Source organism: Crocodylus porosus, unplaced genomic scaffold, assembly GCF_001723895.1.
Source record: "Crocodylus porosus isolate Cpor-Errol unplaced genomic scaffold, CroPor_comp1, whole genome shotgun sequence".
Taxonomy (NCBI): domain Eukaryota; kingdom Metazoa; phylum Chordata; order Crocodylia; family Crocodylidae; genus Crocodylus; species Crocodylus porosus.
In genome coordinates this window covers 796,666-802,584 of record NW_017728949.1, presented here as the reverse complement: position 1 = coordinate 802,584, position 5,919 = coordinate 796,666, and positions in this window count along the sequence as shown.

Below are 5,919 nucleotides of genomic sequence, written 5' to 3'. Positions count from 1 at the left end.
AGGGGCAGCAGCGCCCGCGTGCCGCCGCCGCCTCACCTGGGACGGCGCGGGGGGCGCAGTGGCACAGCAGCGCCCCCTGCCGGCTCCTCGCAGTCCCCTCAGCGCCGGCACTGGGGGACCCACCCGGGGGGTCGTGCTTGATTCGGGTTGTTGTCCCGCCCGCAGAGGGGGGCAGCGCCTGTCCCGCACCAAGCACCTGCCACGAGGCTGCAGCGGGGCCCTTCTTCTTCCAGCTCCCGGTTCCTTTTTCAAAGCGAAGCTTTGCGCAGGAAAAGGGCTATAACGAATTAGACAGGCTAAAGAAATGTGTATTTGCTGCTCACAAATGTAAAAACATACAAGAACAACGCGGCGCCAGGCAGGGGTTGAATTACAGGGGAGCTGGAGCTCCCCGCTCCCCTGAGAGACGAGACTCCCCATCCTCCGCCCCCGTAAGATTTGGAAATCATAACCTGGGGGTCTCCGATTTTCTTAGCATCGTGATGGGCAGCCCAATTTTTATTGCAATGAGTCAAAGTGTAATTCAAACCCTGGCGCCATGGCCAGACGGCATCCCCACAAAGGGCTTCAAAGCTGGTGGAAGGGCACTAGCGCAAACATGTCACCAACTGCCCATGGAAATACAGGTTAAGGAGGACGTTCCACCTGGCTTAAAGAGTGCCAGCACTGCCATCATCTTCAAGAAAGGCGAGGAGTCAGTGTGTGGGGAGTACCGAGGCATTGCCCTCCTCTCCGCTACCGGGGAGAGTCTTGCTCACATCCATCTGCATCTCCTCCTCCTGCTTGCAGAATACATCCGTCCGCAATCTCAGCGTGGCTTTAGCCCATCTCAGGGTATCACCAACATGATTTTTGTTGCATGTCAGATCCAGAAGAAGTGTAAAGAGCAACACCAGGAGCTGTTTATGGGATTCATTGACCTAACTGAGCCCTTCGACTCCATCAATCGTAAAGCCTCATGGAAGGTCCTGGCTAAGTTTGGTTGTCCACTGAAGCTCATCAGTGATGAGATGACCACCGCAGTCCTTTGCAGTGGATCAGAGACAGACCCATTTACCATCCATACTTGTGTCAAGCTGGGCCCTGTCGTTGCCCCAACTCTTTTTACCATCTATCTTGCTGTGATTTTGATTCTCATCCATTTAGGGTTCATCAGAAATGAAGAGTTTGGGCTTCATCGCAAATGTATATTCTAATATAATGAAGGGCTTGGTCCATCCGTCTGTCTGTCCACAATGCTCTTAGAGCACTCTGGTTACTGAAACAACCAATCAGAGTGCTCCAAGAGCATTATGGATGGGAGGCAGTGGCGGCAGTGTGACAGAGCGCCACCATGACAGCAGGGGGGGAGGGGACAGAGCAGATGGGCAAGGCCAGTTGCGCTGGCTGACACCCCCCCCCGGAGGTGGTGGTGGGAGAGGGGGGCAGTTAGGTTTAAGGTTAATAAGCTTCCCCCCCTCATCATTCTTGATGGCAATTCACTAGTTTGCTAATAAAAATGTAAAGTAATATCATGTATCGAGTACACAGCCATTAGGGAAAACCTGAGATCAGGTTGGGGTTATGGGGCAAATTCTTTATGACTCACCCCAAACTATACGCTTCCACCACCAGAAGACTTTTTTGAAGGATATGAACTTGACACATTATATTACTATGTTGTCATTATGATGTGTACATTTTTATTAGTAAATATGTTTCTGAAAAAATTCTAACTCTTTAGCATGTCTAATACCTTGCTAACCATCTTTCACTATGTAAAGATTAGCTTTGAAAAAGGAACTGGGAATAGGGAACTGGGAATAAGGAACTGGCCTCAGCCTCATGTACTGGTGGTCCAGGATACAAACAGGGAATGAGCTGCATGCAAGATGCAGTGCCTGGGGCTAAGAGTTGCATCAAAGCTGGTAGGAGGCAGTTGGTTACACACCAGTCTTTAGAAGCCATTCGTTTGGATTAGCCACCATGGTGCCAAGGCCAAGGGTTAATTGGGAGCATTCACTGGTACAATGAAGACTTTCCTGTTCAGTAAATAAGAATGGGAGCCTCCGCCCAACATGAGGTTTTAAGTCATGGACCTCAAAGAACTTTCCAGAGGAGGGCATTGTCATTACCCCTATTTTTTTAAATGGGGAAACAGGCTTGCCCAAATTCACCCAGCAGCAAAGCAGGGTCTGAACCAAGAGCCAATTGATTACAGTCAACAGATAAGACTATTCTGTGCACAGTTTTCCAAAGTCACGGGGATCTTCTCAGTGGTGCCATTTTGTAGCCAGCTCTAATTGCCTATACCAACTCCACAAATGTCAAGAGAGAGCAAACCCCAGTCAGACAATGGGCTTGTCCCTCTGCAAGGGCTTGGGTTTGGTGTGAAACAAGACGCTCAAATGCAAGCCAACCCATGGTCCACTTTTTAGCTTCAAAAGCATCCAGATTAACACTTTCCAGGATGAGGGCTGTGGCTCAGACAAAACTGCCACTGACATCAGTGAGAAAAGGCGAGATAAAAACACTGCTAAACTTTATTTCTCAATTTGTGCACATAGACACTGACTTAGAGAATGCCCTAGATGTATATGCTACTGGTCTCCAGCTATCCCCATGTTTTTGAAAGAAAGCTGCTCCAATGCCTTCTTTAGAAGCATCTGTTGACAATTTAATGAGTCTTTTAGGAGCACAGTATTTTAGTACTGGGGCTTTCATTATTTTTTCCTTCAAGTTTTTAAATTCAGCTTCATGTTCATGTTCCCATATCCACTGAGCATTCTTTTGTAGGAGTGATCTAGGGTGTTTGGTCTGCTCTTCTAAGTTAGGTAGAGATTTCCCTACAAAATTGATAATTTTCAGTAATCTTTGCACTCTTTCCTTATCTCTATGGGGCGGCATATTTGTAATGGCTTTAACCCTTGCAGGATTGATTTGCACCCCTTTCTAAGACAGCTTTTCCCTTAGATATATTATTTCTTTCACATTAAATTTACATTTTTGTTCGTTCAGTTTCAAACCTGTTCTGCCAGCTCTTTCTAGTGACCTTAACCTCAAGTCATGTTGTCCCATAGTATTTCCCCAAACTAATACATCATCAATATAAATAATAGTTCCATCAAGACCTTCAAAATGTGTTGCATGTTTCTGTGAAATACTTCAGATGCAGAACACAGTCCAAAAGAAAGCCTCTGAAAGCAACACCTTCCAAAGGGCATATTGAAGGTACATAATCTAGTGCTTTTCTTGGGGAACTTGCCAAAATCCAGAAGAGGCATCCAAAGTGGAGAAATATTTAATGTCTGCTACATTGCCAAAAACCTCTTCCCTGGTGGGAGTGGGAAATGCTTCCTTTTGATGTACCTGTTCATTTGCCTAGGAACCAAACACCATCTCAAGGATCCATCTTTTTTCTGTTATGACAAGTGAATGAACCCAAGCAGTTGGTTGCTCTACTTTTTCTGTATCTAATTTACAAGTTACCTTTTGTCCATTGGTGTCCAGGGTGATTGTCCAATCCTCGGAAGAATGGACTTTTTGCATTGTGCCAATGAGGAATTCTTCCTGATCTTCATTGCATCGAGCATGCACCTGCTGTTTCTTGTGTGGTACATCCTGCTCCTTTCTGCAAATTCTTGCGAAGTGATTGAATCTTTTACATTTGTTGCAGTGCTTAACAAATGCAGGGCATTGCATGGGTTTGTGGTAACCCCCACACAGAAGCAGATTAAGATTTACTGGGGCCCTGTGCTCCAGCTGGGGGAGAGCCCTTTCCCCTCCTGGTGCTGCAGCTGGCAAGGGCAGGTAGGGCCTCCATGCCCCATGGGCAGGGGCAGTACAAGGGGGGAACTTAGTGGGGGGCTATAGCCACCCCAAAATTCACCTTAGCCCCCCTGCAGCCACCCCTCCTACCACTGCCCACCCCATGCATCTGAGCCCACAAAAGTGCAGAGCTCACAGCAGGGGTGGCACCAGCTTTTTCCCAGTGGAGGGGCTGAGGCAGGGCTGGGCTCAGAGTGGATGGGAGTGATGTGGGCTCAGCTGTGCGGGGTGGGCAGGCAGTGACAGCGGCACTGGGAGGGGTGGCTATGGTGGGGCTAAGGTGAATAAGCCCCCTCAAGCCCCTAGCCCAGCCCCAGCCCAGCCACCCCACTGGAAGAAGCTGGCACTGCCCCTGCCCACAGGGGAGGCTGGTTGAACCCAGCCAGGCAGGGTGTGGTGGAGGACACATACCTGTCTCTACTCCCTGCTCCCCACCCCCTCATCACAGCCAGAGTGGAGCCAAGCAGAGTGAGGGTGGATGCTAGCTGTCCACTGTGCACTTGGGACTCCCCAACCTGCTGCCTTTGCCCTGGGAGCTCCACGTTCCCTGTCCACCAGGCAGTGAGAGGTACATCTGTGCAGCTCTCAGGGCAAAGGCAGCAGAGTAAAGAGCCCACAGTGAGTAGCCCACATCCACCCCACACACAAATCTGGGGGACACATGCCTCACCCATGCCTTCCCTTGGGGGTGTGTACAGCAGTGGGGACCCACCGCCCCATGCCCCCTGGATGAGCCACTGTGGCTCCATCCCACTCCCCACCCCAGCCCTGGGTCCCACACACTGCCTTGGCTGGGCAGTGTGCCCAGCCCCTGACCCTGTCTCTCTCCCTCCCTCACCACAGGGTTCTCTATCTGCCCTCCACACACTTTCCCCCGTATACTTACCTGCAGGGACCTGCTCTCCACACTGCTCAGCTGTGATCATGCTAAAATGCTGCCTGCCTGCAAAGGGAAACCTGCCATTTCCCATGGGAACCCAGGCACCTGGGGGCCCCTGATTGGCCTGTGTGTTAATCCGCTTATGCCCCCACAGCATCTGCAGCTGACCATTGTTTCTTCAAGCAATTCTCTCTGGCCTCCACTTGCCTGCTTCATAGTGAGGTGCTTCTTTCTGTATTGTTTGTATGTTGCCTAAGGTTTATGCAGCTTTGTAATCCTGTCTAGTTCAGCTTGTTCAATTTTTTCCTCCAGATTCTGCAGCCTGGCATTTGTTATCTCATCTGCTGGGCACATTCTAACTGCTTTTTCCAAATTAAGCTCAGGATCCTCTAGCACAGTGCTTCTCAAAGTGGTGGTCCATGGACCAGTGCTGGTCTGCGAGCCACTGGTCGTCAGTCTGCAGCAAGTTGCCAGGAACGAAAGAAATATATTTTCAGAAGCATAACATTGATATGTCATAGCGCCACAGTTTGTACATTCCAACACTGGAGGTGATGTCACATCGTGCGAGGTGAGGTAAGAGAAAGAAACAGTCGGTTGCACATTTGTGTAGCACTGTTACACACAGTTGCTACCACCAGCTGAACTGGGCACCGGTCCCTGGCCCACTGAAAAAAAAATTGCTGGTCCGCCACATCAGATAGTTTGAGAAGCACTGCTCTAGCAGTCTTTCCAGAAGCTTGTATCCCTTATACCCAATATTATTTTGTCTCTGATCATGGACTCTTTTAGGTCTCCAAAGTTGCATGTCTGGCTCAGCAGTCTGAGGTCTTTGACAGACTTGTCTATCGTTTTGCTCCTTATTCATGCTGGCACCAATGACATGGCTCAGAGCACTCCCAGCCGGGTCATGAGGCACTACAGGGATTTGGGAGCCGAGCTAAAGGGTCTGGGGGCACAGGTGGTGTTCTCTTCAATCCTCCCAGTCTCGGGGTATGGGCTGAGGAGGGAGAGGAGGATCCACGTAGATAACCAAAGACTACAGTGCTAGTTTCATCAGGAAGGTTTTGGCTTCCATGACCACAGTCCGTTCTTTGGCGAGAGAGGCAGTGAGCTGCTGAGAAGAAATGGCCACCACCTCTCTCCCCTGGGGAGGAGGCTCTTCTCAGCCAGGCTGGCTGACCTGCTCCACCGGGCTTTAAACTAAGCCCGCTGGGGGGCGGGGGGACTAC